This window comes from Ascaphus truei, chromosome 2, assembly GCF_040206685.1.
Source record: "Ascaphus truei isolate aAscTru1 chromosome 2, aAscTru1.hap1, whole genome shotgun sequence".
Classification (NCBI taxonomy): domain Eukaryota; kingdom Metazoa; phylum Chordata; class Amphibia; order Anura; family Ascaphidae; genus Ascaphus; species Ascaphus truei.
The window spans coordinates 482868900-482881964 of NC_134484.1; the positions used below are offsets into that span (position 1 = coordinate 482868900).

The 13065-nt window shown below is 50.2% G+C and overlaps 1 long non-coding RNA gene across 1 annotated transcript; it reads right to left on the reverse strand.

Moving 5' to 3' along the window:
* Window positions 1-597: 597 nt before the first annotated feature.
* LOC142488037 (uncharacterized) lies at window positions 598-12772 on the reverse strand. The gene is made up of 3 exons (XR_012799387.1): window positions 12513-12772; window positions 2106-2237; window positions 598-1279 (listed from the first exon to the last, which is right to left on the reverse strand). It is a non-coding gene; the product is annotated as an uncharacterized LOC142488037 (long non-coding RNA).
* Between the last annotated feature and the right edge of the window lie 293 nt (window positions 12773-13065).

Below are 13065 nucleotides of genomic sequence, written 5' to 3' on the forward strand. Positions count from 1 at the left end.
GCCCCTTGTGCTGTCAGTTATCTGCAGTATCCATTCAATTGAGCAGCAATCTAAAAGCAAATTAAGGGTTAAACATCCCCCTGCGATCAATCATGAATCACTGGACTGGCTGTATAAAGGGGCAGGACGTTTACCCATGAATCATCAGCCCTTTGAGAAAGTCGCCGATTGGTGACGAAACGCGTCAGGGACACTGGGACACTGAGAAGCGCGATTACGTCACGAAGACGCTGCGCACGCGCATGAGGCCATACCAAGCGCGGGAAGATAACAGCGGCCATTCGGAGTGGAGAGCTGAATTCGAACAGCATACAACGGCGTCCTTATCCGGTTGGCGGTGATCTGGACCAGCTATCGGGAAGTGACTTTGCCCAGCAGTACCGGATGGTGGTGAATTTATTCACAAACTGCATTTTAAAACTTTTTATCCTGTGAGTGCGATTCCCCCCCCCCCCCCCCCTTCCATCCCTTCCCCATTTTTATAATAAATCACGCAGTATTATGCTATGGGGCGTGCGCTCTCTCTCTTTTTCTGTTTGTAGATATCCGTGGAGGTGGTTTATCCCTTGTGAGAGCAGCAGAAGATCCCTTTGCACATATCCTATACCTCCTATTATGGACTGATTATTGAAGGACTGGTTGGATTTTATATTATAACTTTACACTTATTTTTCATCACATTTTTTTCATTTTTTCACTTTTTTAGCACTTTTTGCACACTTTTTATATTTTTTATTTTTCACTCACATTGATGTATTATTCCATGGTGTTGTATTAAGTATATCTGTTTATTTAGCTTAGTATTTAATAGTTGTATCACACATGTACATTTTGATTTTTAAACACATTTAGGAATCTTATACATTTTTTGTTCATAATATACTAGCACTACAGTTTATAACACATAGCAATAGAATATCATTTTGGCGCCACAATCTTTGTTTTTTTACACATATATATTGTGACATAGTCCAAAGATGTTAGGCAGCTTTCTGCCCCCTTTTAGAGCAGAAAGTGCAGGAATAGTTACAAATGATCCGTTCCACAGCTTCCCATTAACTCAGGCAGCTGGATGGAAAATCCAGACCACAGATTACAATGGCTTTAGTTCTCCCTCACCTGCTCTTCTAATCACATGCACAGGTATTTAGAGCAGAGAGGTTTTGCATTTCTCTCTCTCTCTCTCCTTGGAGCCTGGGGGCTGGGGGTGTCGCTACTCTCCTGCATCCAGTATCGAGGTTGACGGCCTCTCCACGTATGACAGTACCAGAGGATTTGCCTGGACACCACGAACAGATAAGACAAAACAAATGGTTACTGCTGTTGCTAAAAGACTGTGCTGTATCTTGTGTCCCTAAATGAGAGAGCATTGTTTTAAGCTGGGGAACCAGTTTAGTTGGCCAGCAGCTGTTAGAGAGACTGATTCTGATGTGTAGTTAGATCCCTGAAAGGGATAGGATTTGCTTATATGATTTTGGTTTTATTTCTTGAAATAACAGTGTGGGAAATATTGTAACACTGAAATGTGTGAACTGCTGAATGAAAGTATCTGAGTACCTCTAACCTACACATGTTAAAGCTGCAGTACCTTTCTTGGATGAAAATAAAGCAGGCAGAAGCCTGAGTTAAGCAGCATAATACTTTGCATGATCCTGTTTGTTGTATAATTAACCCTAGAAGACTGTGTCGGGAAGAACCCAGACAGACGTCAGCACTACAAAAAAGGGGCGTTTGTCACAATATATATATACAGTCTTCGACAAATCACCCAAAAATCTACTCGCCCAACCAAAAAATCTACTCGCCACCTAGTCCCGCCCCCAACCCCGCCCTAGTCCCGCCCCCAACCCCGCTTTAAAATAAAATATATAAATAAAATACATTTAATAAATTCCTAGTCAGAACAACATTCGTTTTTGACAAATGTATTTATTGTATTACATTATACTACAATTAGTCCTTGTTACGTGTGTGTGTGTGTGTGTAAATGTCGGATCTAGAATTAAAAGCCAGGTGTGAATGACTAGTTTTTTGAACCCCTTAACCAGTGTCTGGATGCCCCCGCTTCACAATATCTAAAGCAGCAAACCCACCTGGGATCTTACCTGATCCGCAGTCCCTCAATGTCCAGGTACCCGCATTCCCGCAATGTTATACATTGGAGGGGAGGTGTTCCCTACCTGCCTTCTGGGTTAGGTGGGGGTTCCGATGTCTTCCGTGTGAAGCTTGAGTCAGATCTGGAAGAAAGCAGTATAGGGCAGTTAAGATTTCGGTGTAGTATAGGGCAGTAGTTAAGATAAATAGGGTAAATAAGATATCCAGATCCAGCGTGTGAGTGACAGAGAGAGAGAGTGTGGGGGAGGGAGAGAAAGAGTGTAGGGGAGAGAGAGAGAGTGTGGGGGAGAGAGAGGAGAGTGTGGGGGAGAGAGAGAGAGAGAGTGTGGGGGAGGAGAGGAGAGAGTGTGGGGGAGAGAGAGTGTAGGGGGAGAGAGAGAGTGTGTGGGGGAGAGAGAGAGTGTGGGGAGAGAGAGTGTGGGGGGGAGAGAGAGAGAGAGTGTGGGGGGAGAGAGAGAGAGTGTGGGGGGAGAGAGAGAGTGTGTGGGGGGGAGAGAGAGAGAGTGGGGGGAGAGAGAGAGTGTGGGGGGAGAGAGAGTGTGGGGGAGAGAGAGAGAGTGAAGTGTGGGGAGAGAGAGAGTGTGGGGGAGAGAGAAGTGTGTGGGGGGAGAGAGAGAGAGTGTGGGGGGAGAGAGAGAGAGAGTGGGGGGGAGAGAGAGAGTGTGGGGGAGAGAGAGAGTGTGGGGGAGAGAGAGTGTGGGGGAGAGAGTGTGGGGGGGAGAGAGAAGTGTGTGGGGGGGGAGAGAGAAAGTGTGTTGGGGGTAGAGAGAGAGTGTGGGGGGGGAGAGAGAGAGTGTGGGGAGAGGGGAGAGAGTGAGAGAGAGAGTGTGTGGGGAGAGAGAGAGTGTGGGGAGAGAGATGAGAGTGTGGGGGGAGAGAGGAGAGAGCGTGGGGGGGAAGAGAGAGAGTGTGGGTGGGAGAGAAGTGAGTGTGTGGGGGGAGAGAGAGAGTGTGGGGGAGAGAGAGAGAGTGGGGGAGACAGACATAGAGGGTGGGTGATACACAGAGAGTGAGTGGCTGGCTGGGTGAGTGGCTGGCTGGGTGAGTGGCTGGCTGGGTGAGTGGCTGGCTGGGTGATTGGCTGTCTGGGTGAGTGGCTGGCTGGGTGAGTGGCTGGCTGGGTGAGTGGCTGGCTGGGTGAGTGGCTGGCTGGGTGAGTGGGCTGGCTGGGGGGGGGCAGGGGTGACTGGGGTGGGTGGGTGGGTGAGTGACTGACACTGACTGGGGCAGGGGTGACTGACACTGACTGGGGGTGGGGGAGTGACTGACACTGACTGGGGGTGGGGGGGTGACTGACACTGACTGGGGGTGGGGGTGTGACTGACACTGACTGGGGGGTGGGGGGTGACTGACACTGACTGGGGGTGGGGGGTGACTGACACTGACTGGGGGTGGGGGGTGACTGACACTGACTGGGGGTGGGGGGTGACTGATTGGGGGGGAACCTCTGGTGTGTCACACATTCTCCCATACACACAGACACACAGACACACACAGACACACAGGGGGGGGAGGAAAGGCCCGCGACCAGCACCACCACGCTCCTCCCCCACCCACCCGCACCCATCTCCCGCCCGCTCGTGGGAGGGGGGGTCAGGCCGACACCCCCCCCATACCTCACGCGGTCGTAGTTTGGGGAGGTGGCAGGCACGTTGCGATGTGTCCCCCAGCGGGCGCCCCAGGGGACAGTCAGCCCCGCCGTGGCCCGCCACTGCCCTGCTCCCTCGCCGGCATGAAGCTTGTGGTCGAGCGGGCAGACGGGCAGACGCCCCCCCCCCACACCCCACCTTATGCTGCGCCGTCATGAAGATAGCTGGGCACACTCTCCCATGCACACACACACACACCCATGCATACACACAGGCACACACACGACAGGGGGAAGAAGAGGAAAGGCCATGCGACCACCACCACTGTCCTGCTCGACCGCCCCCCCCCCCCCGTGACCATATCCAACCCCGCGCGGGGATCGGCAGGAAGTCGGGGATAAGCGGGGACAGGGACAGAAGGGGGGGACACCCCACTACCATCTCCTGCCCCGCGCGGGGATCAGCAGGAAGACGGGGTAAGCGGGGACAGGGACAGAAGGGGGGACACCCCCCTGCCATCTCCTGCCGTGCGCGGGGATCAGCAGGAAGACGGGGTAAGCGGGGACAGGGACAGAAGGGGGACACCCCCCTACCATCTCCTACCCCGCGCAGGGATCAGCAGGAAGATGGGGTAAGCGGGGACAGGGACAGAAGGGGGGGACACCCCCCTACCATCTTCTGCCCCGCGCGGGGATCAGCAGGAAGACGGGGTAAGCGGGGACAGGGACAGAAGGGGGACACCCCACTACCATCTCCTGCCCCCGCGCGGGGGAGTAAGGGGGCTTGCAGGAGGCAGGGAAGGAGCAGAGGGGCCGCAGCATGCAGAGACTGGAGTGTACTTACTCTCCAATAGATCTCCGGCCAGAAAGAATGGCCACTCGTTGGGGGCAGGGCTCATATAGAGCCTGGCCACACGCCCACAAAGCCTGGGAGCGCGCGCCAATCAGGTAGGTGGAGTTTTTATTTTTCAGCGCGAGGAGATAGAGAGATAGAGAGATAGAGATATAGAGATATATATATATATATATCTGAGCCTTTTCACGTATGGCTCTTGGACAGACACAGCGGCGCCAAGCCTGGTAACCATCTGTGCCTTCCGGAATCCATGACTTAGAAAGCCCTCAGCTCATATACAGGTCAGCAATATATATACGTATTAAATTATTCCCGTTTAATAAAAGATGTGGTGTCCTCTCTTCTGCGTGCTAAAAGTTCAGTTCTTATTCTGATGTCAGGAATGGAGCGAGTGTAAATATTCCCTACATTCACTAGCCCCATTCTTGGCACACTTTCGAAAAATACTTTAACCTTTTAAAACCCTGCAAATCTGGGAGACTTCCGGTGACGTAGACGGGCATGCCAGCTTAGGAGAGGAGCTCCCGTCTACCCTTCTAAGAAAAGCCCCAGCACGAGCACCATCCGTGCCCGAACCCCCCCGAATTGGCAGGAATCGCGGAGGCTATGGCAAGTAAGCCCAAAATTGCGCAAAATCATGGGGTCTCCCGCTACTTTACCCCCGCGGGAGCTGGAGCCGGAAAATCAAGATGGCGCCGAAGAGCCCACAAGGGGTTATCAGAGCTTCCCCGACTTAGAACTACCTGCGCAGGGCTGGGGAAAGAATTTTTCGAATCCCTCTTCCAAAAAATGCGGAAGGGATTCCAGCAGGATATAACTGCCGCCCTGGAAGGTCTGAGAGCTGACATAAATGGCCTTACTACCCGCACAGATGAACTAGAGACCAAAATGGAGGAAGTACTCCTGACCCAGTCCAGCGCAGAAGATGAGGTGGTCAGACTAGGCCACGCCGTGAACGAGCTCAAGGATCAGAAGAACAGAGAGCGCAGACAGAACCTGCGCATAAGAAATATTCCTGAGTCTGTTTCTCCTGACGCCCTCCAGGACTACCTCCGCAGAACCTTCCTGACACTGAGCTGTCAGACCACGACCTTCAGATGGACAGGGCACACCGCGCACTGGCCCCCAGGTTGGCAGACCCAAACCGCCGCAGAGACGTAATAGTTAAACTGCACACCTACTCTGCCAAAGAAAGAATTATGTCTGCCAGTAGAGGGTTAAATGACCTCCAGATGGATAACCCAATCCAAATCTTTGGTGACCTCGCCAAAGTCACCATCGACAGATGCAGGGAGATGAGGCACCTCACAGCGATCCTTAGGGAGAGAGGCATCAAGTACAGATGGGGTTTCTGCTTTAAGCTTGTTGTCCTTAAAGATGGCCGATACCACTCCATTTCTATGCCAGAAGAATCCCCAGTTTTTTAAGTCGCTGGGATTAACCACTTCTCCGCGGGACCGAGAGATGCCCTCCAGAGACCCAGAAAGATCTGAAGCCTCAGAGATCCCACGAGCATCCCAACGCCTAGCAAATCAGAGGAGGCCATAACCTCCCCCTCTAATCTCCGATCCGATGAGGGTGTCTGAGGGAAAAGAAGAAGGCAGCGTTCCCTCTTGGCAGGCTACAAAGCCTCCAATCCGCCGGGCGAGCAAGTCCTGAAGCACAGATCCCTATACCTGGGCCCTCCCCCTTTCCCCTCCACCTCCCTTTTTCCCCGTCTCTCCCCTTACCACCGTGCCAATATGCATATGAATTGCTCCCAAATGCAGGTTATATGATGTTCTCATCGTGTACCCCCTCCCTCCCCCCCTACATCAAGACTTAGCAGCAGGTTCTGAAACCCCCCTCCTGGTATCTAATTTACACACTATTTATGAGAACCTTCCCTAATAGCTGATGTACAGAGGATTGTTATACATTGCAAATGCTGTTTTGTTAACGGATTTTTACAGAAGCAAAAGGCTGAGGCCTCTACTGCAAATGCTCCATATGCTTCACACTATGTACCCCCCGCCCCCTTCTCCCCACCCCCTTCTTCCCTCCCCCCTTCCCAAACCAGGTTAAAGGTAACTGCACTCACCACTAAAAACAAATATCTCTGCTATCTGTATATTTGTATTTGTACCCCTACCCCACCTGGAAATACTCTCCTAATGATTCTCTCCGTTGAATTTTCGGAGGTCACTCGGTCCTCGTCTCTGGCTTCCAGCCATGCTCTACGGCTCAGGAAGCTCTCCAGGGGTTTCCAACACCCTTTCCTTCTTCACCTTGGTGATTAAGGATCCTCTCTCAGGGCACTGTTAGGCCCACAACTCCCTCCTCCTCCTCCTACTGTTTCTCCCTCCCCTCCCCCTCCGTCCCATCGGAGGGCCCCAACCTTACGAAGGCTAGCCGTGGGCCCCGAAATCCCGCTGCGGCTCCTACACAATCCAGTTCTAGTCCCCTTTCATGGGAAACCAAGGGGCTGTGAGGCCTTTAGCTTCACAAACAAACACCCCACAAAATGTCTTCTATAAAGATTATCTCCCTTAACGTAAAAGGCCTAAATTCGGTAAAAAAAGAAAAAAAAAGAAAACTTGCATTGCAAGAATTTAAAAAATCAAAAAGGTGATATTCTAAAACAGAGCTCCTCATACTTCCTCCCAAACCTGGCCCTACTACCTCCTTCCACATTACTGTTGGAACTACAATCATTCACCCAGTAGCCCAAGCACGCTGCCTAGGGGTCACATTCGACTCCTCTCTCACATTCGCCCCTCACATTCAAAACATTTCTAAAACTTGTCGCTTTTTCCTCGGCAATATAACAAAGATACGCCCTTTCCTCTGTTGCTCAACTGCTAAAACTCTGATTCTCTCCCGTCTTGATTACTGTAACCTCCAGCTGTCCGGCCTTCCTGCCTCTCACCTGTCTCCCCTACAATCTCTCCTAAATGCTGCTGCCAGAATCACTCTACTCTTTCCTAGATCTGTCTCAGCATCTCCCCTCATAAAATCCCTCTCCTGGCTTCCGATCAAATCCCGCATCTCACACTCCATTCTTCTCCTCACTTTTAAAGCTTTACATTCTTCTGCCCCTCCTTACATCTCATCCCTAATTTCTCGTTATGCACCATCCAGACTCTTGCGTTCTTCTCAAGGATGTCTTCTTTCTACCCCCTTTGTATCTAAAGCCCTCTCCCACCTTAAACCTTTTTCACTGACTGCCCCACACCTCTGGAATGCCCTTCCCCTCAGTACCCGACTAGCACCCTCTCTATCCACCTTTAAGACCCACCTTAAGACACACTTGCTTAAAGAAGCATATGAATAGCACTGTGGATATTCTGAACACGATACATAAAGCTTGGCCCCCTGCAGACGCACTTACCAGAACTCCCTCCTACTGTCTCTGTACGTTCTACCTACCTACCAATTAGACTGTAAGCTCCTCGGGGCAGGTACTCCTCTTCCGAAATGTTACTTTTATGTCTAAAGCACTTATTCCCATGATCTGTTATTTATATTATCTGTTATTTATTTGATTACCACATGTATTACTACTGTGAAGCGCTATGTACATTAATGGCGCTATATAAATAAAGACATACAATACAATACTGCTGCAGATCCCCTATAGGTAACCTGAGGTCAAGTCAGCCATAGTAATGGTGTAGATTCACCATTGCCTACAGTTACACAGAGAGGACTCAGTTGAGCTCTGATCCTTTTTGACATTTGCTGGCTGAATTTTGCTATATCAAATATATTACATACGTGACACCACAATTACACACCGGCTACTGTAAATCCAACCATCCTATTTTTCTATACTTTGGTTTATTAGGGTACTTGTCCCAGTGATTTACAGCCTATGTTATCTTGTGTATGAGAATTTCCTGTACGTGTTCACTCCCTTACAGATCCTTTACAAGGACTGTTATCTAGTGTGGTATTAGTATCTTCTATTTACGCACTAATATTTCAGGATCCTGAGCCAACACGGCTATTAGTATTTGAAGATACTGTTGATAGATTTCTGAAATGGACTGGGGGGGGGGGGTCTCTGTAGAAGGATTGAAAGTGATGTTCAGTTTCCATTTTGTGAGTAAGAATGTGTCTGGTGTAAATCAGAGATTTCGCTTCTAAGTTGATTTACGACTGTGCCTAAAGTAACGCCCACATTGCTAGCGAGAGTTGGTACCTGGAACCTATTCATAGCTGTTTGAGGCCAGTTTTAATGAGCTGTAAGATGATTGGTTTAAGAATTAAGATGTGGTTAGTGTAATCTGCCTAGTAACAGTTTTAGACAAAGGAACCAAAAGTGTATAAAGGTTGCTGCCTGGACACTCCCTGGCAGAGAGAGTCTTGTAGACTTTTGAATGAGTATGATCATACTATACTATGTATTGAAATAAACTACTTATCAACTGAACCCCGTTTGTCAATTTGGAACATTGACCCGTGGCTGGAGTCCGAACACCCAGGGCTGACCTAGGTCCAAGTCGTAAGGGCCTCCCTCTCCCTCCCTCCCCCCCCCCCATCCAACTCCCCCTCCCGCCTGTCCGTCCCCCCTTTTATCCTATACAGATGCAGTAACGAGTATTAGAACTCTGCCTGGGTAGATTCTGGGGCAGTCACACAGTAAGTGCCTCAACGTTGCTGCAACATTGCCTTAACATTTCTGTGAGATTCTTAATGGCCCATAGGATTAACACAGCAGGGAGTCCCTGCAAACTGAATGGGACTGCAGGGACCATCTGCTGTGTTAATCCGATGAGCCATTAAGAATTTTACAGAAATGTTGAGGCATTTACTGTGAGACTGACCCAGAATCTCCCAGGAATTTCTCAGGTAAGTGTTCTAATATTGGTAACTGCATCAGAATGTTAAAATATTTATTGGACATTTCCATGTACCCTTTTCAGTCATGTGCTCATGACAACTCTGTATCCTTGATTATATATTTCCAATTAAAAAAAAAAGTGTGAAATAAAAAAAAACACTGCAAATCTGCTCAGCTTCATAACCTTAGCGTGAGCACCTTCCTGAACCCCTACTCTAGGCTCAGGATACCTGGGCATGGATGTGGGTTCCTCTGCTATACTGGGGAGCACCTTGCTATACTAAGGACTCTGTGTATACCTGCAGATATATTTTAACCCCTTCACCTTGTCTGGAAGATGCTGCAGCAGGAACTCTGGCGGTGTCGTAAGAGCGTTTTCAGGGTACGAGGTTGGCGGAGTAATGCGCTTAGCTGTATCCGAGGATATCACTCAATCTCCGGATACAACTCTTGGGGTATCCCATAACCCGGAACCCCACTACATAGACATATTCTGAAAAGACTTTCTCCACCAAACCCACCCTGAAACTTACAGCCTAGAAATCTCCCGATCACAGCATCCCAGGAAGGCAAGTCACATAATTCTTTAATGTCGCCAAAATTAGTATACAGTTGCAGTAATACATTCTCGACATCTGGGTCCCAGAGCTGACACTAAGACCCTAACACACGGATCAGGGTTAACCAAGTGGGCTTGACCTATATTATAAGCCTGGGTAACCCCTTCACTGTCACATACACACTTTCTTTTACGTGCACACCTCTATAGCAAATCACATGTACTGCACATATTAGTGGGTGTATGTTTGCCTATTTATAGATGTTTGTTTATGTATGTACGTACATGGGCCAGTTTACATGCATGTACGGTTTATAGCTGTGTATGTACACTGCTTGTTGTGTGTCTGTATTAATAAGTGCAGGTGTGTACTGTGTGTGTGTGTGTGTGTGTGTGTGTGTTTGTGTGTGTGTCTGTACTGTGTGTGTGTGTGTATTAATAAATGCAGGTGTGTACACTGCTTTCTGTGATCTTTGTATATTTGCAACATATAGAAAATGAGGGGTTAACCCCTTGTATGCTACAGACGCAAGGCTACCACATGCTTGGATTTCTATATGTAAGGGGGTCACCCCCGGTTCCCCTGATCTTCCTTTGCCCCCTGCCTTACCCCGTGGCAGTGGGGGAAGGGGGCGTCGACTTCTCCCGGTGGGCGCCGCCATCTTGGTTGTGGCGCGAGGTTCCCGCAATGCGCAGAGGTTGGCAAGGGTAGCGGTGGCCATTACAAGTGTGCAGGAGCTCTGGGAGGTTGCGCAGGCGCAGTTAAGCGTAGCGGCGACCATTACAGCTTCTCACAGGCGAAGGGGAGATCGCACACGCGGTTCCCATAGGAAAGAGGTCCTGAGTGGACTACTTTTCCCAGCAGCCTCTGGGGAATGCCCTATGATCCCTGTCACATGCAGTCAGACAGCCACTAAGGCTGACAGATTCTCATGCTGCAAAGAAGATACAATGTTGTGTGCAGACAGTGATTGTTCAGTGAGGCTGAGGACACAGAGAGGGAAAGAAGGGGGGGCAGAGAGCTGCGAGCTTCTGCCCTAGGACAGAAATCCCCAGGCTAGAGTTGAGGCCCTGACCCCCACTAGAGAGGGTGGGTGTTCATAGGGACAGGCCCTTTAGGTAAGGACCCTGTGCCCCTTCAGCACAGGGACCTAGTGACAGTACCTGTGCAGTTCCTTAGTGCAGGAAGAGAGAGAGGCCCTGCTGCAGTTCTTTAGTGCAGGGACCCAGTGAAAGGGTTTGCTGCATGTTCCTGTAAGCTGTGTTGCTGATCCAGAGACTGTCCTTACGGTGGGACATCCAGTGGGACCCCATCCCACGCAGAGGTACAGATCAGCGCTGGACCAAGCGGCGCAGGTAGATCCTTTGCGAAGACACCCAGGTGTAGAGACACCTGGGCAGGTATTTACAACCTTCCACACGTGCACCAACTTTAACTTGCTCCTCACATGTGACAGGCCTGTTCACACACTTGGGTGGGCTTGGACTCTTTGGACACAGGGTTGGGAAGGGGGTGTAAAGGTATAGCCCAGTTAGGGCTAAGGAGGTTAAAGCCCAGTTAGGGGCAAGGTTATAGCTGCCAGCTAGTGGCAGAGGGTGGTACATATATCTTCTTGTGTATTGCTGATGTATGTGTTAAGTTACATTCTGCATATAGTAAAGACCGTTGCTATTTCACATCCAGTGTATGTGTTCATTTGTATGTGTCCTGCGAGGAACAACTCCCGCTCTGCTGGGAGCCATCGCAGATGGACGCACTGCACCATATAGTAGTAGTAAGAGTAATTCACCCCAGGTTCCCCGTGGCGGAAGCTCAGCTCTCCTGGTTGCCAAACAGGTACAGCACCACACTGATAAGTAGTCAGATACACCTATCCACCTCAATCTCACTTAGGGTGGGGGTAAGAGGGCTACATATATGGCGGCGCATACAGAGACCCAGACACAGCACCCACCTCTATGCCTGGGGTCACCAATTTCTCTCTCAGCTGTAGTTCTGCACTACAGATTGGGGGAGGGAAGAGGGCTCTGTGCCTCACTTCTACATCTCCAGCTCTGCACAGACCTCCCCTCCCCCCTCTCTCTCCTCTACACAGACCTGCTCCCCTCCCCCACCCACATTATTTAAAACTAGGACATGAGAGAATGCAGCAGATATTTGGGACATCAGAACATACTGTCAGACCAGGACTGTCCCCGGGCAAACGGGTCAGCCTCACACAGAGAAGCTATAGCCCATAACACACACAGGATGCTGGCCCCTGTGGTAATGAAGGAGTTAAACTCCCACCAATACTCCCTCAATCTAATTACTTTCTAACTCTATTTAATAACTTTCCCAATCTTATCCTCACTGATTCCTAATGTTAATTCCCAATGTAAAATAACCCCCATTATCTCCCAGTCCCTGTGATACAGGAGGAGTAACCCCCCAGTGCCAGAGGCTCCCCCCTCACTATCAGAGGCTCAGCCTCTCAGGCTCCTGTGTGTAAGGAAGCTCAGAGCAGCACTGGGATAATGTGCACAGGTCACACAAGGGAGGGGAAGGGAGGAGGAGGAAAGCACTTACCCAATAACACAGGCTGAAGATCTCTGTGCAGCAGGGGGTGGGCTATGTGAGGGGGACACAGGAAAGGGGACTTAGAGGCTGCAGAGCCTATTCCTCAGTGTGTCCCCCCCTCAGTGCCTGAGATGTGCACTTTATCCCCCCCCTCACTGTGTGTGTACTTCCTATGGAGGGTGGGGGGAGCCCCTGTGATCTCTCAGTCCTTCCCTGTGGGAGTGACCTGGATTCTCCCCTCAGGATGTGGGACAGTCTGTGCTCAGGATCAGTGTTTCCTGCCGGAATCAAACCTCACACACCAGCACATCCGGCTGCAGCACAGGGACCATAGAGAGGGAAGAGGGGGGCCAGAGCGCCTCTATCCAGCTCCTCCTGAGCTCATATGCCACAGTGACCCCTGGTGGGCTCCCAAGCAAGGTGCGGTGAGCGCCCCCTGGTGGGAGCTGCACCTGGTGCTGGTGAGATTCTCAGAATCCAGGAGGAGCATGAAGGGGAAACAGAAACACAAAGATAATCTAAGTGTAGAGGTTCTTTAAAAAACTTAGTGAATGTTGGGCGT